The sequence below is a fragment of the Hyalella azteca genome, unplaced genomic scaffold (genome assembly GCF_000764305.2).
Source record: "Hyalella azteca isolate HAZT.00-mixed unplaced genomic scaffold, Hazt_2.0.2 contig13523, whole genome shotgun sequence".
NCBI classification, from domain to species: Eukaryota; Metazoa; Arthropoda; class Malacostraca; order Amphipoda; family Hyalellidae; genus Hyalella; species Hyalella azteca.
In genome coordinates, this window is record NW_025943441.1 from 6,968 (window position 1) to 32,842 (window position 25,875).

The 25,875-nt window shown below is 35.0% G+C and overlaps 1 protein-coding gene across 1 annotated transcript in view; it reads left to right on the forward strand.

Annotated features, from left to right (window-relative positions):
- Nucleotides 1–2,802: 2,802 nt before the first annotated feature.
- The window catches only part of LOC108681645 (platelet glycoprotein V-like), a 48,865-nt gene continuing 25,792 nt past the window's right edge, over nucleotides 2,803–25,875 (forward strand). The window contains exon 1 of the mRNA XM_018170699.2: nucleotides 2,803–3,343. The gene's annotated coding sequence lies outside the window, so the exon portion shown is untranslated. The remainder of the gene's footprint in view (nucleotides 3,344–25,875) is intronic.

Genomic DNA, 25,875 nt, shown 5'->3' on the forward strand with positions numbered 1-25,875 from the left:
TTCTGGCCTATTCATTTTCTGTCACAAGATTTTATGTGAACAATAGTTTTGAAGACTACAGTTCAGCTTAAATAAAATGAATTTTTGCCAGAAGTTTTCTCCTTATTTATGTTTAGTAAAAATTTAATGTTTTTCTTCCTCTGAAAAGTTAGGCTGCGTTCAGAATTTATTACATCAAGTATGAACGAACAGTTAAACCTTCTGCTCGTCATATTATTGACCAAATTATTTATTAGTTCTATTTGTCCCGGGATGCTTCACAAGCTGCAGATGCAATTCCAACACACATAGGAACATAAAAAATTTCACTAATTGTCTAACGCATCTTTATGCTCACGTACGGGCCCTGAGCCTGCAGGAACCAGCCAGTCTTGCAGTTAGCATGCAGTTTAATTTGACAAATGAAATTATCAATGATGCGCTGTTCTTCCTCAACAACATTCCTGAAACGAGGAGAGCTTAAATTCTCGTAGTGGCAGGCTGGGAAGGATGTCGTTTTCGATAGTCGTTCCGCCAGTCGAAGTGGAATGTAATTTGAATTTGGCATAGGATCGCTGTTAAGACTGGTGAACTGCATGTATGAAATTCCATTCGTAGGTAATTAGAGTATTTTGTACTGGTACATAATATGTAAAAAAAACATTCAGCATATTCACTATGGTGTCTCAGAACTCATTGTGGCTAGCTGTTCTCTATCACTGTTTAATAGTAAATAATAATCTTGTTAATGATTGTTGGTGCACTTTGTCTAGCGTACGAAAAAAAATGTTCACGTTAGTAGCGCCTATACAAGTGTTGTAAACATTCGTACAATAGGAAAATATTTGTTATTTCTTTCAGCTTGCAATTATTTTTTATAATTTCTTTGTCAATATTTTGAAAACTGTAACCGATACTGAATCTTCGGTGAAGGTCTAAGGACAATTAGTGACCTCGCTGGAACCCGGATATACATTTCAATTAATATTTAACAAAAGGTGACAATAGATTACGTTGAAGTATGTTAGTGCATGGTTGAACTAGTATAAGGTTGACCCATGAGAAGCTCATTTTTGCGGATCATGAAGTTTGTTGTTCGCCTGTGACGTCACTGATCGCAGTGACGTCACGGGTATTAACCAATCACCGAAATGCGATCAACAATCCGTCATGGGATTGTTTATGTTTCTCGATCTCAGTGACATAACAAGAAAGCTGAACTAAATGACTAAAATCCTCGTGGATCAACCTCATATAGTCCAACCATGGGTAGTGTACCTACCTACCTTGCACCATAAACAATCATTATCACTGTTGCCCCCATGCATATACATACATAAGCCCAGAAGAGGTGCGATAAAATTCTGAGAATTTTATCAGAAATACTCCTGACTGAAATTAAACCGAAATATGAAATTTATCATGAACATTTAGCTAATTTTCAATAAGAAACTGTTTTTTTTTGTACAATATTCAATTTCTGGGAACTGTCAATTAGAGCAGAATCGTATTAACATTGTGAAGTGTTCAACTTCGGCCAAGTTTCTCACATATGTGGGTGTCATCTTCTCAACTATTCGACCATTGGGCGTGTGCAAATCAGCCCAGGCCGGTACTATTTCGAGTGTAATAACTCGGCGCGCAAAGTTAATATTTTTTCTTCGTATTAATTCTTTTCAAGCCCACTAATAGCAGCACATCTTCGGAGGTATTGTGCTAAATTGGCTGAAAATTTTCTCAATCTGATTCTGAATTCTGACAAACATTTGTTTGATTTTCCCTCAAATGCATTGGATGAGGAGTAATGTGAATGTGGGCTTGAAGGTATTGAATGTTTCAGCAATGTTCAGCCAAAGTTTCAGCCATATAGGAAGATATACAATTTTAATTCTTCAATTTTTGTTTGCTGTTGTATGATTTCCGCGACATTTTTTTGTGAAAGAAAAAATAGAGTTAACGATTTCTCTTGAAATAATTTGTACGTTCTCACCAATGTTTCTCATCAAGCTACCTCTTTATAGTGAGACTTTTATCCGTACTTGAATTATAATATCGACCGCCACCTGTGAAGGTCTTTCGCGTTAAAGATTTGAAGATTTTTCTGGTCTCCAGTAAGTGAATGAACTCTACGTATGATAACCCTAAATTTGTTTACGATTTAACACATTTGGAGTGCGTGTACTTCTAGATAAAAGGAATCATTGAAGCGATAACATGGAGAATAGAAATGAATTTATTTCAGAATATCTCAATATAAACTTCAACACTATTATTTTATGAACAGGAAATTATCACCAATAGTTTGTTTGCTAGCAGATTTTATGTGTATGTGTTCATGTTTTCAACATGAATGCCAGATTTTGTTCCATAACCTCACCACGCCGAATTTAAACCTACACGGTAGTTAGCTCTATTCATTAACACTTCCTACTCATGAATAATCTTAATCATGACAGTTATATTCCTAAAGTTAACACCACAACCTTTTCATGCAAAATAAAAGTTGAGAGATCGTAAGTTCATCAGCCAATCACTGACGGCCTTTCAAGCAAAATTCAGCAATAGAGCGTAGGTTATACTTACGATCCATTTTCTTGTCCTTGATTGGTGGATTTTGCTTGAATGGCCATCAGTGATTGGCTGATGAACTTACGATCTCTTAACTTTTTCTGAAAGTATAAGCTGGACTGTTAGATTCGTCTATAATAACATAGTTCAGGATGACTAGTCATGACCATGCCTTGGTCTGTAGGAGGTCTCACTGTGCAGGGAGTCTGGGGGAGCCCTGAGTCATGAGGCTCCTCAGTCCTGCAGAGGTGGTCGAGAAGGAAGGATGTACAGAGCTTGGTGTCCGTGGAGCATCACTGGAGCCTTGCCGCCTAAGACTGATTGTTCAAACCTTGTTGTTTTTACAGAAAATATTTAATAAAAATCAGCTTATACCATTCTTTGGACGTAATACAGAAACGCAAACCATTTTTAAAGCGGATGCTTCTGCGTATTTTGAAAACAACACAAATTCTACAATTAGTTGTGTTCAACCTACCGAAAAGCAAACTAAGTAATTTCATACAGTAGCTAGCTTGTGATGCTGAATTATAGAAAATCACAACTGTAGTCGCAAGCTAGTGAATTTACAATAAAAATTTCAGAATTGAATAAAACATTTCTTAGGGAGTTCTGAGAAGCCGTTGATCCAATTGACCCAATAAACATTGTAATTTTCTTTGCAGGTTCTAATTAATGCTAAGAAAATAAGTTAAAAGTTTCGAAGAACTATATTTGTGATTAGTGTTTGAAACAGGCGGCGCAGGAAACGCAACGAAACTTGAGCAAGGGAAACACTGATCTCAAATTTACTGAGGTGAGTAAAGCATTCATTCACGTTCAGACATTCCATTTATTCGTTTATGGTCTTATTCTATTAAACTTGTCGCAATTGCGGGATGGCGTTATGAAATAATTACTTTTGTTACGTTCAGGTAGGCATGCCAGACATGTACGGAAGTACTGCATGGTGGTGTATGTAAATAAAAATGTTATGTCACATGTTCAATTATCCATACATCTTCACCAAATATTGTCAAGATTTTTTATTGTATATTATTAGAATGTTCGAAATCTGTATAGTATGTGTCAACGATTTGTAATTTCTAACATGGGACGATTCGAGCGTTTGTATCTTTTACGGTTGTTTGCAACCTCTTCCAGGGTTTCTGCAAAATCATATACTGCATTCCGTGTACTCCATACATCATAGTGATTCCGTGTACTCCATTTCACGCAGTATCCGTAAAAATATTAACAATTTTATTCCTGTTGATGAGGTTTGTGTTAGAATTATAATGGTTTAAATCTTAACATTCATGTGGTTTATACAAATATGTAGCCATTTAAACAAATTGACGCTCTTAAAAATCATCGAGGAAACGAAGGATGGTTGAAGCGAACATCCATGGAACCAAGCGAACATTCTGAAAAATGGAAGAGATCGCTTCAACAAATCCACAAATATCCGTAAAAAGATTAACAATTTTATTCCTGTTGATGAGGTTTGTTAGAAGTAATTCGACTGCGTCTCCAGCTGACGTTGGTCCAATGGGACGATTCCTGGTTTCGTGGCGCAGGCGAGGCACAAGCCATGTCCAGAAGACGCGAAATGAAACAAAAAAATCTGTTGTCTTTCATTTCATGTTAACTGGCCAATTGCTGAGTACATTGCACTGCTTCTTACTTCTTCAGTATTATTCAAACTGTAACGTGACGTTTTTATCGAAAATATGAATATACATTTGATCGTAGGTTCTGTTTGTTTATTGAAGATCGCATTTAGAAAATTCTGGTCTTCAATAATTTTAATAAGTATGTAACCGAAATTTAAAATTTCAATAGATTTAATCTTTTCTAACAATTTGCAATAACTCCTGTAAATTGGGGTACTTCTTTCATACATCATCAAGGAAATAAATCTAATTATTGTGTATATTCAATGCCATATATCATCGTGATCCCGAATTACCATTCATTTAACACGGAATCGCTTCACTGTCAGTTCGCACAGTCGTTCAAATGACTTGCATTAACATTTACCGTACAGCTGCGTCTGACTTGCCTCCCTGCCTTATCAGGAGATCTTGGCGAGTGCTTCAATGCTTACATGTTCTAACGCTAACTTAATTAGCAGTACAGCACCATCTACACGTGTAACTTTTCCTGCCTGAAATATTGTAATAGTTGGACAGCTCTGAAATAATGGCGTTAAGTCTCAATCTGGCTGGTAATTAACGGACGCCGTTACGTGGTGGTGAAGACTTTTATGTTTTTTACTTCCTATATAAAAAAGGTTCTATTTAATGTGACCTCCAGCCCTGAAATTAGTTATTCATTCGTTGCAAAATATCTTTAGGTTTAGCTGGTCGAATTTTTTTTCTGGGCTTAGGAGATAAAAGACTGACGTATGCTGGGTATTTAATCACTAGTGTATTATGTAAATAAATATTGTAATCTCTTACTGCCTCCGTAATGGCTGTGTAAGTTATCGTGTTATGAATGCCGTGAACTTATTAAACCATTAATAATTCAGTTTCTAGTAAAATATGATTAATCTGATTTTTTGATACATTTTTCATCAATGAATAGTGATTGAAAAAATCTTCTGTTTGCACTTTGTCACCTTCGGGTGAGATTGGTGGGCAGTTCTTTAACATAATGCATTCAGCTATTCAAGATTGTTAACTAATTTTTCTGGTCCTGGATAAAAAAAACCGTCAAGTTGTGAGCGTGTTAAAATAAATAAAATATGTTTCCCATCCTCATGATTTTCTTACTATCTCAAATCAAATTCTGTTTTTATTTACTGAAAGCCTTAAATAATTTGCAAATTGTATGCAATTTTTTTCATCAATAAATTCGTGTAGTCTCAGATACAAACTTATAATTTCCGATGTTTCTCAATTTTATTTGAAAAAACTTAAGACGTTGGTTACCTTTCGATACGCAATTTCTCCACTAATTGCTTACTTACGCCCAAGATGTTTGTGGCAATCTTGCATAAAAAACATCGTGTCACCAAATGTAGGATTTATTGCTGTTGCCAGGGCTGCGTAATTTGACTTGTGACAGCGTAAAATGAAGCTTAATATGAACATTAACTCTGCTGTACCTGTGAGTCTTCATTATCTACGCGTGTGCGTTAATAACCGCTGGTAGTATTGACTAAAAAGATTTTTTTTTCGGAATTTTCGCTACGATAATTTGGTTTTAAAGGTCTTAAAACCAAATTATTTATTGTTTGTGTTGTAGTAGATGGAATTTCATACATTTATTAATCGGTCATTTCTGTTCGTAACAAAACTTAATTGAGTGGTTTACAAAAAAATCCAAAATTCATGTTGATTATACACTCTTTCGGTAATCAAACCATTCATTTATGTCCCTTAGAATCAATGCCATCTATCGAAATCCAATACAGAACGGCCTGAAAAAATTTTTTAACACTGGATACGCGCGTATCATGTGTTTTAAATCGAAGATTTCGTTTATCCTATTCAGAGGCATTAATTATTTTGAGTGTTTCTAATTTTCACTTACGAGTTCAGGGAGAAGAGTTGAGAATTCTATTGGAGATGCGCTTATACCTTATGCTAAAGTTACCAAGAATAGGATACAAGTTGAATTTTTAGGCACCAAAAAGGGAGTGCAGAGGGTGACGCTACTCCAGTTCTCAAGAAAATCCATGTTATGAAGCAAGCAGGAAACTGTCCTCAAAACAGCACAGGGAGAAATCTCCTAATGTGTGCCAAATGCATGCTCTGCTACCTTGCGTTTCTATTTATACTACAATGTTATTTCCTAAATTTTGTGAGTTTCTTCACTCGCTGATTTTAGTTAGTGGACGCTAAACATAGCCTGAATGTCATAAAGTTGTTTTGCAGTTAAGATTGAGCAATAAAAACTATTTGGCCCGCTGCATTCGTGACGAATTGGTGAGCAGAGTTAATTTTAACTATTCATTCTAATGAAACAATAGCTTCTGATAATGTAAATGTGACAAATCCAATAATTAATGAACATATTAGTTGTTAAGTATAAAAATTTTGAACGTATTGTTCGCTATGTCAGGGCCCATTCGAACAATTACTCTGCAAACAATTCAATTATTGCAAGAAAAGACGCATTGTCGTGATAAAATAAAAATGACGATTATGAATAAAATTCATATACAAACATAAACCATATGTTCTCTTATCCCCAAATCACTTAATGCACTTGTCTTGACTGGGTTTTGGATTATTACTTTCAAGTTTTATTTCAAACAATAAATTCGGAGTGACACTTCGGATTATAACGTCGAAGCCTTTCTGCAAATATACAAATAAATACAAATGTAGGACTAGTAACAATCTGACGCTAATAAATCAAGATATAACTAAAAAACAAAACACTGACAAATAATAGATAGATATAACCTTCACGAGCACATATAATAATAAATAATAACATACACGATCACCAAGAGAAGCCGCCGCTGAATCGAAGATAATAAAAAAAAATAAACAGAGCAAATACCAACGTACATCTGTCATGGATCACAAGATGATGACAGCGTACATGGCGTGTTTAAATTAGGTAACCTATAAGAGTTGACTCATAACCTAAACCAGAAATACACGTAACTAACATTAAATAATATATCTATTGCATCGCGATCCATTACTATGACCGCTGCACGGTATTTTCTCGCAATAGAATTGTTCCATTTGCTGACCATCGAATAAGTGTATTAATCATCTTTCTTTTGGTTTAATATTGTTTCTACTTTCCCAGTTCATTTTGCTGCTAAGCAATTTTTGGTCGCCTAAAATGCTCCCTCGTAACCACCGCCATCGCACCTCATCTCCCAGCAGCATCAGCGATACCAGCCATTGCCTCTATATAGTACGGCTGCGTGGCCGAGAACCAATCTACCGCATGCAAATAAACTCTCAGCTAAACTTATTCGATCTTACAACCCTATGTGTAGTGAAGCGTACGTGTGGAAAAACATTTAGTTTGCAGGCGTGTTTTCTCGAAGCATCCTTGCTATATGCGAACGACTATATTATACTATATAATATGCAAGTTTATTGTGACTAAATTCGTAAAACAACGATTTTCGCTTTTCACGACGCATGTTTTCATACATTGCTCAGATCATAGACCCTTTGCTGTGTCTATAGCTAGCTACGTTTAGACTCTAGAATGTGTTTGACGTGTAACATCAACTTCTCTGATCTGCTGCTCTACATATATTATTCATCTTACTGGCTTCAATATGTCATTTGGCAGAGTTACGCAGCATCAACCACAATGTGGTTGTTTTGTTTGATGAATTCAATAAGGCTGATTCTATGTATGGTAACGGCTTAATTTAAGAATCTCGTAATGCGCTGGAATGAGGATAAGTGGTCTGACTGCATTTCGGAACTTGCTGAAGACTCTTTAGCACTTAAATAAGCTGATTTTAAGAGATCATCTATGTAGTCTCTTCGGCCTGCCGTTAGCTGTGCCTAATTTCTTCAGAGGAGTCTGAGTATAATTTTTATCGTTATGAATGTCTGCATGTTCGCAGTGGCAACGAATTAAAATATACAGTGGGAATATAATATGAAATTGATTCAACCATTAATCGAACCGAGCACAAGGTGGCGTAAATTTTCTGGTGGTCTTTCTTTTTTAAAGAAAAGTACATATTTTCTTCAGATGAAACTTTCCTACGCATTTTAATGATTTCATCACATTATGNGCAATGTTCAAAAAATATATTTCTAGAAAGTTATTAATCCTGATTTTGAATAGAACTCTTGTATGCATACATAAATACGTACATATACTCGTAAACTGTTTACGATCAAGTGCCATTTTAAAGTCTAAATTTGTTGCTGGAAAACATTGACCTAAAACTCAGTAATGCTGCCAGTGTTCACAGTTGCTAGAACGATCCTGTTGCTCTGCTAGCGGCAGAAATTATTGTTTGCATCTGGAGCGCGGCTGAACGAAGAAGTGTTCCATGCAGCATGTAGCCGCGCAACCTGAGTAAAAACTACAGGACGGCTTCCTTTCCAATGTGACTGCCGCAGCTTCCAAATGAAATACTTTTACTTGCACCAATGTAAGACCTGTGCTGACGAATAATGTTATTATTGCAGAACAATTCAAGGTTATTTTAATATTGCTTTATTTATATCTCTACTGAATTCTACTGGCATAAGGAAAACAACCGAATTCTTACTATACGCTTCGTTGTCCGAAAAATTTCCAAATCTCAAAAATTTTGAACTTTTAATATTTTTAATTTCTTCGGGTGGAATGTCCCATTTAATCTCATGTGCAAAATCGGAGTGCGAATTTCTTTTTACAATTTTCAAATGAATTTAATTAAAAATCTAAAGTCTTCATCCATGCTTTGCTATTATTGTCAAATGAATTTAATAAAAATCTATAGTATTCATCGAAGCTATGACCTGAATTTCACTCTTATTCACTGATTGAAGATAAAATAAGCATTTTTCAAGTTTTTATAAGAATATCATGTGTATCCTTGGCTGAAAGAGTGAAGGTTTGAGCCCTTCACCCAGTGCATCTCCTCGACTTGGGCCCGTCACGAGGGTAATTAAAGGTGTCAGCTAGGAGGCAGTTTAGTCCAATTAGCTCAACTGATGCTATCCATGCCACTTGAACTTGTGCCCCTTCAGTGCAACGGTTGTTCTCGTCAGAGTTATTGCACCCACTTCTGGGACGACGTGTGACATGTAATTTTCATAAGGAAATAATAAATGACATACAAAATCATACCCTGATATATCGTTCGTCAGTTTCTTTCCGACCGAATCAAAAGTTAGCTTATACAGCATAGATAGTCTACAGCGTGAATTATTAAGTAAATTGCAGCATTCTAAATTTGTGAACTGTTGAATGAATCATTTCCGAATGATGTTATACTGTACAGTGTATATGAATATCCATGCGCATTTCCATGAAGGAAGTCCCTAATGAAACATCACTTCCCACTCAATAAAAGTTACTTCTAGTTCATTTGATTAATTTTCATGCACGATGCCTGTACATTTAGTAACGCCAAATCTAACATTGTGGTAGGATTTAATTTTCTGAATGATCGCTACATTATTCTTCTATTTAATTTCAGTTTTGCCGGAAATTAAAACAGAATTAAATAAAGAATTACATTGAAAGTATTCTGATCCGACGCTCTTATAAACTTAATCACCAAAATTACGTGGTTAAAATAGTGATTTTTTTATTCACTGACATTTGAACGGGTGGTTCAATTCAGTTAGCTGGTAATAGACAATTGTAGTCAGTCCGTACGTGACTCCGACGCCTCAGCAAACCGTCGCACTTTAACACGTATTCTATGTTATTCGGGGATCTCTGCATGCCGTTCTAATTTATCACTAATTAGTTCAACTTGAGGGGCTCAAGCAAGCTTTATCTCTGAAATCTCAATCTCTAACTTGGCTCAGGGTCAAGATCTGCTCTCAAGACCTTGCTGCTTCTCTCTGCTGCCACGTGCCACGAAATAGACGAAATTCTGATCATTCTTGCTCACGACTTTTCGTGCTATCGATGGCTGACGTTGAAAGAAAGGCAGCGAAAGTTTTAAGTGCTGCATATTTTGATGAATTTCCAGCGCTAAAAGGTTTTGGCACTTTATTCATCTCTTATTCCTCAAATTTACAGTTTATTCTAGCGAGATTCTCGATGGGAATTGTTCAACTGCAAGACAAATTAAACCTTTGGCGAGGTTAGAAGAAATTTCGATGGAAACAATTTATTTCTTCTATCCGTTGACCGATAAGCAAAAGATATTTACCTGTCGCATTTTCACTTATCGTAAAAATATTTGCGAGTTAAAAAAATGCATATTTTGTTTCTCAATTTCAGGAGCAACATACTCGGCCGATGAAACGTTACTATATAATTAATGGAGTTAAATGTTTCGATCCAAATAATTTCCTATTAACTGATCTTTCCCAAAGTATTGAAAAATTAACTTTAAATAATATAAATTTTTCATGCTAAAAAATCTCGTAGTGTCAGTTGAAATTATTTTTTTTCCTATTCTAATTTTCGGAAATAACGATAATGTTGACTGTTCATCTTTATTGTCATACATATGAAAATTTTCCATTATGAAATTTATGGAATGAACTAAATATTCTCATTTAATGCGATTCATTGAGCATATAAGCTTGTCTGATTCGTTCAATTAGTGGTTACTAGGGCGGAAATGTTTCACCCTTTAGAGTTTTAACGTCTAGTTTCTTGTCGCCCAGACTCAGATTTGTTGCCCATGAAATCCGAAGCTCTAATTAAATGCTCACCATTAATCGGAAATAAGAGACTTGAGGCAGATTGCCTGGTCCCATCGACAGGTCCCAGAATTTATGCTGCCAGGCTACAAATTGAACGTTAGGGATTTGTGAATTAATTTCGAATTGTCCACGCAAAATGCCTAGCATTTCTCTTCAAGATATAATAGAAAACGAAAAGACAATTTATATATAATAATTATACTTTGCATAGTGAATTAGGTTAAATATGATATTTTTCCGTTTCGAACAATTCGAAATGGCACCATCTAACTTTTATTTTAATGATACAATTTCCGTTAAAAATCTTGAACTACACTCATTTTCAACAAAACTCTACTCTTGAATTGGAAATTTCAAATATTTTCATCACTCATATTCTGTGCAACGAAAAATAAGGTAAACGCGCATCATACTATTGCATCGTATTCTGTACATATCTGCTAATTGAAGAGGATTTTGGGACCAAGTCTACACGACGATATTCCGTGCAGCAAGGATCGTGTTTTTTAGAACTTCGCAATAACAGGCGCCCGTCTACGCAATTTAAGCGTAATGCTATGCAGACCCCGCGCGATGTCTTCTTTATGGCGCGGCAAATCTCGCGTAGGTGCCACAAACTTGGATGTAATTGCCTTACAGCCGTGACACACTTAAGGAAAGATATTAAAACTTACTATATTCTGCATTATATATTTTTCGTGTCTCAAGCTCTAAACTTTGCCGAGTTATACATACAGGTAGCATACAATGAGTTCTGTACATGTTGCCCGTTCGATTGTTTCACTAGCGTTCGTTAGTTTTAAATTAGTTTTAATTTTTGCCTTTAGAGTGTCACTAATATTTCTGTTCATCGAGCTTGTTCATTGTTCTTGTTGTATTCCCAAATTAAATTATTTTATTTGTGATAGAAGTACTGTGCGTAATTCTGGCACAGGCCTATATTTTTAAGTTGCTGTTGAAGGATATTTAATTTTTCACTGCTATATTTCTTAGTACGGATTATTATCTGAATTTTAAGCTAAATCAGCTGACGATTACCTTCTGGGAATTCAAAATAGTAATTTTTGCAAAACTTGTGTTCTGCTAAATCTAACATTTTTCAATTTTTTCAAAGAATTGTATTTCTATTACTAAAATATCTTAATGAAGTTATTCTAATTCACTATGATTTCGGTGCCAGTCTTTCATTAAAAATTTCACGCATAAAACAAATACATTTCAAATGGCTCCGAGAATCCGCCAATTGGCTATTTTTATTCACATTTAAAGTGTAAAGCAGTGCACGAAGCAAGCGGTTGCCCCAGCACCGGCGCATATGCCGCGGCCGTCTCGATCAGAGCGCTTGTCATCAGACCAGCGAATTAACACGCGTTCCTCAAGCACGGTAATTGAATATCACTCCTATCTGGCACCGGCAGGCCCTTATTCTTCTTCTCTTTGTCTCATTCATAGATGCCTTTCAAAATTTTCTTTGCAAAGCTCATTTTTTATAAGCTCGACATCATTACGTTAATGTTAAGAGCCGCCTACAAAGTAATTTAACTGTTCTTTGACTGCAAATTGCTTAATCGAATACGTATTTTTTATTTAACTTATAAGTTCCCAAGCTGTTAAGCGACGCACCAAACTCGTCAATAACAATTTGTGGAGAACAGCAGCAGGACGGCCGCATAAGAAATATAATAGTCCAAAAAAGAAATGCCATCATTCTTTGGGAAAATTTTCCAACCAATTTTCGTGAAAGATGACTTTTATATGAAGCAATGCTAGCTCGTCTACATAAAACCGAGCCGTAACTATCGTCAGACATTAATTGAACTCTTGTATATACACTATCCAGCATTCGCTGAAATTCGTAACTGTCGCCTATACGTTCCAGTGCTACACTTATTTTTGCGCCATAGTTACCATATTATTTTTACGTATGTAACTTCGGTATTATTATTTCTTATGCGCAACCATTACTATATTAACCTGTATCTTTGGGTGCTTGCGTTTTTCACCTTCTTTTTGATGGCTTTGGCTCGCCCTCCAAACTTGAAAGTTAGTTTCCCGTAATGGATCACAAATTTAGGTATATTCTCTTAGAGAAGATAAATTTCAAAAAGCGCCTCATGCATAAACTGCATATTAATCACTGATATAATATCATTTGTAAACATATTCCGGTTGGCGAGTCACGCTTTAACCTTTAACTTTAGCTCCTTCCCTTAAGTTGATCGCCAAAGCGCTCAGCCTGTAACCAAGGTGCCAGTTACATTCCGGACTTGTAGCGACATTTAAATCCAACATCTATCACGGTTCTCAAATGATTGAAGCACGGCCGCAATGAAATAATGTGCTTATAAGGCCCTTCACTGAGGATGAGAGCTTATTTTGCGTTAACTATAATGTGAGCTGCATTTTCGAGCTTACTTTGTGAAATTGAAAGTATTTAATACTTGATTAGTCTGCTTGTCGCTGCTTTAATTACAGAAATTATTTCTCACACAGTATCCCTCCATCTAATCTCCAATCACATTGCGGAATTGTAGGGACATTTAAATTCATGATCTATCACGGTTCTCAAATGATTGATGCGTGGTCGCAATGAAATAATGTGCTTATAAAGCGCTTCACTGAGGATGTGAGCTTATTTTACGGTAACTATAATGTGATCTGCATTCTCGAGCTTACTTTGTAAAATTTAATGTATTTAATACTTGATTATTTTGCTCGTCGCTGCTTTATTTACAGAAACTATTTCCCACACAGTATCCCTCCATCTAATCTCCAATCTGCCTCCATCATACCGCCTTCGTGCTTGAACCTTTATTCGTTCTACATTTGGATTAAACTTCGGTGAAACCTGTGACCAGCAAGGTTAAATGACTCCATGTAACAATGAAATCTGATTAAATTACTTAAATCATCCACATATTGTTTTGATCCTTTCGAACGATTATTATTTGTTAATTTCTTAAAGAGGTTTATCTCCAGCGTTGGGAATAATTCTCCTACACATTTCCCTCAGTGAAAAATATATTTTCTTGTATTAACCTTGAACTCTTATCTTGGAAATTTATTCGTGATTATCTGAGCAAAAATTAAGCTAAATTCGAGTGAATTAAGAATAAATGCTCTTCGTTACAGAAAATTAACTCTTCCAATGTTTAATTGATTTAACATACGACATAAAATTTTTATAAAGTGATAGTGCTAAATTGTGATTGAAAATTACACTGACTAAAATGTTAAATTTCAATCACTAAAAGAGTATTTATGTATCATTTGTCACGATAATGCTGCCTACTCACGAGACTCACTCAGGGTTTCTATACCCTCTCTCACTCGCGTTCATCAGCCTGTACAAACAAGAGGGCTGACACTCTGGTTTTGGCAGCAAATAAAGACCTGCTAATGGAACATGTTCCCTAGAACTCCATAATCCCGTCCTTACTTTCTCACTCATTGCACGCGATTATTTCAAATGCGAGAACAAGCGATACTTTCACTCTGATGGTGCCGAGAACAAGCATTGCATTTCCACTAGAGGTGTAGCTAGGAAGGTGAGAAGAAAATACGTCATTTATATGGCCGGTCTTTTCTTTATATGCGTGCTTCTGAATGAGTTCAGTTATTAAACCGTTCGGAACCCTATTTATGTTGTATAAACCTACTTCTGATGTTGTTCAGAAGGATGTGCCTGATTTCAGGAATGTGAAATGATTATGTATGTAGAATAATTCAATTTCCTTTTCAAAATAACATCAAGGAATGAAACTGGCACCGACAGACTATAATTGAATTTGACCAGAGGCAGTTGAGATCAACTCTGTAACCAGGTTATTACATGCTATTTTTCAAGATGTTATTTAACCTTGACTGAGTGCAGTAATAAATTTTCGCCAAAAGAACAATCGGCTATCGTGCTTACAGCGCTGCTTACATTTTATTTGAACACCTGAGGAGTGTTGTGAGCAGTGATCAGAGTCTCATAAAATAGCTGAAATGCATGTTCTTTCCAAATGCGCAATGCTTGCAAATGGCACAATGTTAGATATATATTCGTTTTTTTTAAATTTGCATTGTATTGGATTGCCTGTCTATGTTTTAAATATTTTCTTCAAGATATCAGCGGAGGAGCTATCTAGTAATGGTAATATATCCATGAAGGCGACCATATAAATGATCTATTTTAGAAAAATTTGATTCTAAATTTCGTGCAGTGCTTCTACACATTTGTTTCTAACGGGTTCTAAATCGTTGTGAAGCAAGCGAAATACATTCCGGCCGGCTACAGAAGCGAAGACTGTGTTTCTAGATGGTTGGATGTCTACTTTTTTCAGAATATCAGAGCAGACAAGGCAACTGTGACCAATAATCAAAAAACTCTACAGACGACAAACTTTTTCTTCATAGCCTAACTAGGCTTAATCAGCTCGAACGTTTTTTCTATTATTTTTACATCGATTAGCAACTCGCTTCTCAATTTACCAAAAAAAATATAATCTATACTTTTTCTAAATTGTAGTTAACACGTATCGAATGCGTACATATAATTGCATTCATATTTGAATTTGAGAATGCCGGATGAGATTTAGAGATGGTTCGGATTCTAGAATTGAGACAGCAAAGAATTTTGCGTGTGAGGGTGCGTGATGCCAAAAAATTCAAACATGAATTACACTGTTATTACTATTCACTGCACCTGTCCCACGACAGAGATATATAAGGGAATGAACATTCCGCCATCCTGTATGGTCGCAGATGAATGCGGCTAGCCAATTGCTGTCCAGTTATTCAAATATGTCACTGAATATACTTCTATGTAAGCATTAAAGTCAGGCCATTGAACATCGTGAACTTCTGTTACATGCTTTTTTTGACGCCTCAGTTATAAGTTAATAACATAATTAATTAACATAATTATTTAATTAACATAATAACAGCTAGACTCCGAAACGTTTTCTCTTATAAGAAATGGTGAACTTTTTGACCATTTTCTTCACTTTTAAATTCCTGATAAATTTGCGATTTAGTCAACCAAAGAATCTTAATGCTAATAAGATAATTATGTTATGGTGCTTTCCAAATAACCTCTTAAATTCCTCTACACTGCACGACTTGGTAGGTGAGTTTGTCAACAAGCTCATTGCTGAATATTAATTAGTGAACGCAATTAGTTCAAGAAAAGAACAATAATAATAATAAAATTTATTGCACTAATGCCAGGAATTCCAAGAAAATTTTCTCCAAATGATCTCAAAAATGTGCCCATGTATCATTTAATATCCTTGAAGGTTGCAGAATTTTTTTTACGTATTTCAGACAAAAATCGCAAACCCGCAAGCTTTAAACTTGGATGTTTTTCTCGTCGGCACTTCAATTCAGTGAACGTTAACATTTCTACGTTCAATTAATCGGATGGTTACACGCACTATATATACATATATATAGGTCGCTAATTCCAACTATGCCTCATCGTATTTCTACATAAGTAAACTTTGCCGGGACTTTATTTGAAGTAATTGCTGAGTATGTAGATGAACTTGATAGCTATACACTTATCTTTTTTTATTGTCATGTTAATATTTTATGGGATTTTTCTTCTGATTGATCGCTCTCGGATACGTGCGACCATTATTGTCGTATATATAGCTATAGGCATCTTTGCATCAATTTTTCCCATATAAATCAGTAAATCTATTTAAAATATTTTTTTGGAGTCTGAACTTCTTTCATTGCAATTCAACTCACAAAAATACACGAACAATAACAAATTTATTGCACAGGAGTGGCCCCTCATTTCCAACTGAGTTATGAGAAGTTAAGCAGCGCGACGAACTGCGGTCGGAAGTTGCTCTGTTCCGTTGACGCCATTGCGATGAAAGCAATTTCCGAGTATCACTCGCTTCGTCGCTTATGATCGATGATTGCTGTTCCATCAATTTGTGCTATGAACAAAATGTCGCTTGTTGATTTTTTTCTTTGTGATCAGTCATAAATGATTATTAAATGATGGGGTATGGACAACGATGTATGTTTTATAGATTCACTTTTTAAGCGAAAGATCTCATATAATTAACTAGTTGTATCATTGAATGTTATCTTATATAACTTTATCACCTAAAGTGTAAGCACATCAGTTCAATGCAACCACAACTCAAATAATGCACCCAGCAATTAATCCAAAATTTATTCTAAACCTACGTTTCTTTCTTTTAATTAAGTGATCTCTAGTAGTAAATGCAAAATATTTCAGCTATCAGTTTTATGATCCATATGACCAAAAATAAGCTTTGCATTTGGTTGGCTCCAAAAGTAGCGTCAGTCTTTTGATAAACTTTCCATTGCCTTTTTTGACGAATTATTTTCATTACCTGCACTGTGCCGGTAGAAATAGCATTACGAAAGAGCTGACGAATTTTTTTCTCATTAGCATTAAATGGCCATCGATCCCTCGAAGAGTTGAGGCGATGGCTTATGGTTCTCCATATTTGAAGGTTCGAGTGTCGCCGCAGCGGAAGAAAAACTTCCTAAAACTGCTTCTTGCTTCATGGGTTTCAGCTTCAGCGAATACCCATGAAGAAACTCATCAAAGGTGCCTATTCGTCTCATCATGAGTCATGGTAGAATCATGGATGTTCGATCGTCTGACGTTGAAAGGCCGCTTATGGAGCGCATATGATTTTCGGTAGGGGCACAACACCTTTAAAGACAAATTGACGATATTTCAAGCTGATCGAATATTAAATAAGGCAGCGGATTGGCTATAAAGAGAAAATTCGATGAAAAATCGTTTCAGAGAATTAATATATTGAATATAATATAAGGAAGTAGCGAGAGAGCAGCAGAGATATGAAGCACATCGGTTATTCAGCTAATATATATGCGCTGACTTAATAAATTCCCTTCACAAATTTGATATTTTGGTAAAAAATTTATTTCTCTCCAAGATATAATTACTATTTTTGCAAAAATGGACCGTTTGCTTTAGCTCAGAATATTTATTTTAAAACAACTTCATCAAAACGCACCTTCAACTATTTTACTAGATCAGGGAAATTTTCAAAATAACCTGTCTAAAATATGACTTCATTAGGAGCAAAATATTATAAAGACATCCAAAATTTTGTGTATACGAGTTCTGCCAAAACTTATCTCCATAAACATAGCGTTGGAATCCCGCGTAATGGCGCACCATTGCAGAACCTCCCAGTTCTTCCAGAAAGCCTGGGCATAGCAGTCCCGTGTTGTACAGAAGCCAATGCATCGAAATTAAGCGGGGCTTTTAATTCCTCGCATCAAGTAGGGGAATCAACATTGCGATATTTGTCTTCGAAAATAATGAAAAATTACCAAGAATATTATTTGTTTACACTTTTAATGTATACGTCGCGTTTTGGGAAATGATGACGACAATTTCTTGCATGCAATGTATGCTGTAATACAATGTAATGGATTGCTTAAATGAACAGTGTTTCTCCCAATTACTGATACAAGTTTTACTACACACCTCTTCCTGTACTTCACAGATTCATACATTAATAATATCGATATGACATTCGGCAGAATTTTTCGAAAATGTTGGTGTTTCAGAAAATCCTTGCCACGATTATCCTCGGAAGAATTGAATCACTTTCTTAGTGCGGGAGACATTTCACTAGAGCAAAGTTTTTGCAGATTATCAAAATACAAACATGATGTGAAACATCTTTGTTCAAAGAAATTCTGTTTAAATGAACTACATGAAGCTCCAGTCTATTTGAACTCGACAATGAACTATTCTAATGAACTCAACATGTCATATATAAGTCACTTTCTTTGTGACATGCAGATTCATACTATATTCACTCCAAATTAGAATTATTTTCAAGTAATTGCCTAAAATATGCATATTCAACATTCGTTTTCCGAAATATAATTAATAATTAAAACGTTCAAATGATTTTAAATGAGTCTATACAGTTAAAAGTATCAGTCCAGACTGAAACATGTGCAATGGACACTTCATACACTGTTAGAAAAAAAGGTGAAAAAACGGTCACACTGGCGTTCTAGTGGCCGGTCGCCCCGTGAAAATAAACTGTTTCACCGTTTTTATCAGATGTTTTACGGATTTCTAGTGTTAAATTAGAGTAAAAACGGCGAAACGGTGTTTTTTCACGTGCCGACCGGCCACTGAAACGCCGGTATAATACCGTTAACGGTAATTTTTCTAACAGTGTAGCAGCCTTTTCATGCTGAGAGAATTCGGCATTATCATAAGCGATTACTTTATCAAAATTGCTATCATAGAATACATTTAATAAATATTTTATTAACTATTTCCTCACCCGAAAAACACAGCTGCTCGAGGGATAGTTTAGTGAGTAACGCCCTCGAAGAGAAGCATGTGTGCTTTGTTGGCTTTCATATTAAAGCAAATGTTCCATTTGCAGTTCATTTCAGCAGAACACGTTTCTCTCATCTGTCTGGCCTATCTTTTCAATTATCTTGGGCATTGTTTAATTACCGCAGTCGTGTCAGCGGTGCGTACAATCAACCCTCATTGCAAGACTTTCCAGGCTGACTGTACTTGGGCAATAGTTTGGTGTGCATTTATCGCACTATAAATACTAGGAAAATCATATATAAAGTGTGTTACGTTCATAGACTTTGTAAACATAAAGCACATTTAATATCCACTGAGGTCACCTAATACTCGCCAATGCCACCGAATTTTTATGTCTAAAAAAGAAACCTCATAATAATGTAAACTAAACCGTAATTGATCATGCCCGTAAACACGCACAGAAAGGACAAGGGATTAAAATGTATATGCGGTGCCGTGAGACAGTGAAATTCATTTCATTTCCCGATGCAATTCATTTCACTCCAGCGATATTTGGCTGGCAATCAAAGTATAAATTACTTTGTTTAATTTAACTGAGTTTGACATATCTATTATTTTATAGGGAAAACAACATGAAGTCTACTTGCAATTATAGAAATAAACCTTTCCAAGCAAAATTCAAGTAACTTTCATTATTGGTAAATTACATGAAATATCTGACCCTGTGATACCAGGATATAAAATTAATTTAAATTAGATACTAAAATAGTAAAAATTCCACTGCCGGAATCAAAAATTAATAGTGTCTTTTCTACAGTGCTTATGTGAAAAATTAAAATGAAAACACTTTTCTCATTGGGCTTAGTATCGGTTTAAATTATCATTTAATAACTTATATTATAATTATATTTATATCGTCATCTCTGAAATAATATGATTCAGAAATGAGTATAATAAAATAAATGAGTATAAAAATAACTAGTCATTTTTGAATTAGTTAAATGAGTTTTATGTGGCTCTGCTTATCGATGGCAAGAAAAAAATCTATAAATATCGACCGTTATCAAATCTCTTGAAATTCTCCCCTTAAGCTAAATAATTATCAACGTCAATCATAAAACTTTTTCAGTTTCCACTGATGGTATTTCATACCATTTACGTTCCTAAAATTATTCTAAGTATTGGTCACTTTTGAAGCCTCAAAAGTTCACATGCTTAAAAAAAACGCCTTGGCAAGAGAAGCGAGACTTTTTCTCCAATTTTTTACTCTTTAATGCTTCAAACTTTTGTTGGCAGAGCACGAACCTGTTCTAAATTTTGTGATGCCCTGCAGCATGACAACAATTTCAAGGAATATTCAAGAGAAAACAACATTTATTTGTATGAAGAATTATTGGTTAAATCTGTCTCGATTTTCATTCATTGACAAACCTTCTGGTAATGAACCTAAACTTTGAAATAAGTCCAAAAATTACATTCTAAATTCGTTTTTATTCGTCATACTTAATGTTCTGAACCTCTGTTATTGATTCAAGGAACATTTTTACTTGTTTAATTTCATATTTTGCTAATATTCAAAATTTTCTGAATCAAGTTCACAGTTTTCATTTAAACGTCGAATGCAAGAACTATAAAGAAGGCGATCCGTCTCAGGAATAACAGACAATCTTAGCAGTCAGCGCCTCTAGCGCGACTTAACTTTCTATTCAAACTACACGCCTGCACACACTCGTCAAAACTTCACGACTCAAATTGTAGCTCCTGCACTCAAATTTTAGTTTTGAATGATGTTCCGTGAAACTTTCAGTGCAAAATGATGTTTTTTTCCGCGAGAGAAGTGTTTCGGATTGCTAAATATGTTCTAAAAATTTTACTAAGGAAATAAAAATATTATTTCTTAAATGAACAATAAATGTTGTTTTTCATTCTTTCTTTCTTGATTTGTTTTATGGACTAAATGACTTTTTCTGAGAATGAACTTTTTCTCCTGTTTAAGAAGATTTTATAATTATTTACGGAAATGTAATCCTCCATTAGAAATCGACAGCAGCGAAAATATCTTCTAAAGATTTTTTCGCATTAGTAGAGGAGAAATATGAAATGGTGACTTCAATAATCATCATAGTTTTTTAAAATTTCGTACAATATTGTGAGTTATTCATAAAAAATGACAAAGGCTGGTAATTTCAAGTAAAAAATTTCTGCCTGTGTAATTTAAAACGTGTAATTTATAACTAAATGTAATTTAAATTTAATTTAAATTTATTTATAAATTTAATTTTTAATTTACTACCAGTTTAATTTGAAACTAAATTTGTTTTTGACGCGTCATTCTTCAACATATCTAATGTTATCTTAATATTGCGATAAACAATTCATTTTCCCCTTTCTGAGATTTTTATTCATTCCAAATTTTACATTTATACCTATTCTGCAATTTTTTCGAGCTGCTGATGCAGGTCTCGAATTCATGAATCTTTTATTAAATTCAATCACGAATTTGCGGAACCGCACTTAAATGAGTTATGCATGTCTTGCGAGAGTAAAACAGGTTCGCTAGTCTCCTCTCAATCTCTTCATTCATCAGCAATCCATATCAAGTTAGTGTCGGTCACGATCATGAAAAAGTTTTAAGTTATTCCATTTTGTTTCTGCTTGCCGCTTTCACTTTGTTATGCCGCTTTAGAATTGTGAATTTCGCTTCAATGGTTTTTAATTTAAAAAAAAAATTTATATCAAAATCTTTTAAATTATTTTTTCGTACGTAGCAGAAGTTAGTTTCCTGCATGCGAAAAATGTTGGTTGGTAAGCTCAAATTCCAGTCAAAGTTGCCTCCAGCCTATAATAAATTCATCGCATATTTGTGTAAATCTGCGTTTACAAGCGAATCTCTAGCTATAAAATAGTTTCGAATTTGAAATTGTTTCACTATAATCGTCAATATCTGAAGGCATGACTACATTTTAGCGGGACATGAAATCGGGATCTATTAGATATATTTTAATTTATTGCGCCTATTATACCCAATTGAAAGAAATTTGACATTTTATTTAGCTAAAAACGATTGGCTAGCAAATGCCAAATCAATAATTGTTTTGTCATTAAAAATAATGACTACAAGTCAAAATTTGACAGTGAGCAGAAAACTTCCTCGGTCATTTGTAAGAATCTTTTATTTCAGCAGTGCTCAGTTATCACGAATAATTCCTACCTAAAATGGAATACAAAAGTAGGGCAGGATGTAACAGTAAGACAGGATATAACAGTAAGACAGGATGTAACAGTAAGACAGGATATAACAGTAAGACAGGATAATGTAACAGTAAGACAAGATGTAACAGTAAGACAGAATGTAACAGGAATACAGGATGTAACAGTAAGACGGGATTTAACAGTAAAACAGGATGTAACAGTAAGACAGGATGTAACAGTAAGACAAGATGTAACAGTAAGACAGGATGTAACAGTAAGACAGGATGTAACAGTAAGACAGAATGTAACAGGAATACAGGATGTAACAGTAAGACGGGATTTAACAGGATGACAGGATGTAACAGTAAGACAGGATGTAACATTATCCTCTTATTATTTGAACAACAGCAAACGAGGACACTATAATGCAGGGTCATAAAGTTTGTCAACCTTCTGGCTGATTCTTTTTGTCGTAGGCTGAATTCATTCTGTGTATTAAAAATTTTCTTACTGTGCATATCTTGAACGGCTTAAACACAAATGTTCGGTCATCATGTCAATATACGCAACATTTCATTTCCCTGCAATATTTCATTTCATTTCACATCTGTTTCCACATGCGTCATATAATGTGGGATTTTCCATCTTCAAGATGAAGGCAGCGCAATATCAACTTGCCACCAACAATGCGCTTTTTGCATAACGAGAGGTCTGATGTCCATGATTTCAATGACAGTATTTTCGGCAAATTGGTCCAAGGCTATTGCGAGGCACTGGTATTGCACCCTCCACTTGCGCAAACCTCCAATTTTAAGACAGCAGATCATTACTATTCTTAAATAAGCAATGTTTTGCTGGTAACGAATGATGCTGATGGTAGTTTGATAGCGCCAGCAATGCACGTGGTGGTCTTAAAAGTCAACGTCTGAGGGGCATTAGCATTCAAGCAAATTGTTTTCTAAAATGCGAGGAGAAATAATGGAGTTAATTTGTATTTTCAAATGCAACTGATTAATAGTACTAAATTTCAGTGAAATGCCCTCCGGATTGATGTACGTTGCTCGTAGAACGCTAGGTTCGAATGGTACTCGTGATAAACTATGAAATATGTAGGTTGGCTGTGAAAAACCACGATATTAATTTGTTCGTAATAAATTCGGATTATTTGGGCCAATAGAGAATGAAAATGGTGTACTTTTTTCTTTGAGGGGAAGAACGCTAATTTTAACATTTTCATTCGGAATACGAGTCTGAGTGGAGGCCAAATAATAAAGGTATTAATAACAATAAATAAAGAATTCGCGTGTTAGTTTCGTACACCAGAAATCCCGTCTCGAAAAAAGGTCTATATATATAGTGCAACCGGTGAATAGCTTTGCTGCTAATTTAGAGAAAATTACTCTAATACTAATTTTACTAGTCTAATCTTTACTAATCTTTTGCTAATCTAATTACTCCAATACTCTAAAATTACTAACTAATTACGAATTATGTTTATTCTAATATATGTAGGTGCCACTGGTTGTTCTATTGCAGGCTGTTACTTCAAACCTGCTTCGGAATGGTTCGACATAAAAATCACTGTCATCATTTGATGTAGAAATATCTACCATAATTTTTTATTAACTTCAATTAATTTGAAAATAGGCCAATTATTTACTGCGAATGAATTTCATCAATTTTTCTTCAACATATTTATTCAATTTTTAAATGTCTTTTGGTTATTTGATGATTATTATTTATTAACTAACTGAATCAAATTTTTACTAACAAATGTGAATTATTTCTCATGAATACATTCATTTTTTCGTTTAGTTTAGTTTCGAAAAAATCATGTTATTTTTCCGCAAAGCCCTTGACTTGCATGACCCACGCTTTTCCTTCAACTCAGAAAATTCAGCGAAGTGTGGTCGGGAATTTACTGCACGGCAGATATTTACTGCAGCAGATACTATCAGCGCTGACATCACCTACGCAAGGCGTTGGCAGTCTTCACACTTTTCTGGCAATTACAAAACGAACGAAGTGCATACAAATCGGATAAGAGTGGAGTGGTACGCGAAATGTGTGGTCAGTTCTTGAAGGTTAAAGTCATTTGAGAGAAGGAATTTTCGTTTGCTTTACCAAGTTTATTCTTTGAAGCTGTTTGCACGAGCTGTTGGTTGGTGTCAGGCGTGGTTGATGTCGAACCTTCAATTTCACCGATCTTGTCGTACGTTTTCGTTGGCTTCGTACACTCGAGACACCTCAAGAGTCTCAATAAAAACGCACGGGAATTGTGTATTCGTCCGTGCTGGATTCAATGGACAAATTCGTTTGGTGGCTCCAGACTTCAATTACCGGACACCGCTTGCCGATCCATCAATCTCTTGTCCGCGCCGGTGCGAAGCGCCGCCTAATTTTAATGTTGCACGAATTACAGACATCGGTCAGGGAAGCGACATAGAGTTTCGAGATCTTATAAATAATCTCATCCTTATTAAATTACTGCGTTCAAACAATTCGAATGCTACGATATGAAATTTTTTGGGGTAAAAATAACTGCTTATCATTACGTCTGAATTTAAAATGTTTTTTTTTTTCAATGTTTTTTATTTTGGGCAAATTTCACTGATTTTTCTCGCAATTTTCTTAAGTAAATTATGTTCTTTTTCTTCTTTCAATTTATTTGCAGTTTTAATGCATCTTTTCATTGTTAATTGTAATTTAACAACCTCAAATCTTTCCTAAGCTTCTGTCAGTTGAGCCTAGTCTTAATAGAAACGTAATTTGCAAACATTGTAATCCCTATCATTCTAGTTTGACATGACTGACAATTAAGGCTAAATTGTTATGTTTTATAGAATAATTACTGGCCACGTAATGAATACGCGATGATCGAAGGCCAGAAATCCGTGGTTAACCCATGAATTTTATTAAAATGCCAATCATTTTAATGACTTTCATCAATCACCAATGACTACGGGCAGTTTATAGAGTAATCATTTTTACATAATTGCTCAAAATAAGTCAGGGCATGTAGCTCCAGTTCCTGCAGTTCACTAACCATTAATTGATCAATTGATCAACGATTATCCATTCAAGCCTATACTGAGTTATATTAATAAAGCCAAGTTTTAGTTCCAATTACTCAATTCTTGCATATTCTTACTAAACCTCGTATAATGTAAGACTTTCGTGAGACTCCGTAAGGAAAGTTTTATATGAAAGTTTTATATGAAATTTATTGAAGAAAGCCTTTTTGTTAGTTAGTTCTTTTGATGAGACGTGGCAGTTAATGAAGTGTAAGAAGACTTTTAGATAATAATTACAGTGGAAAGTGGTATAATAATAAATAATGAATATTTTATGAAAATTATTGCCAAGGATGTGTGGATGACGACAAGGGAGATGACGTTATACAAACAAGGCTTTATCACGAGGCTCCACAGTCTGCCGCCCTCACCGCAGCCCGATGAATGGCTTCATGGGTTAGTTTGTACAAGAGCAGCGGAGCCTGACTTAATTACCGGC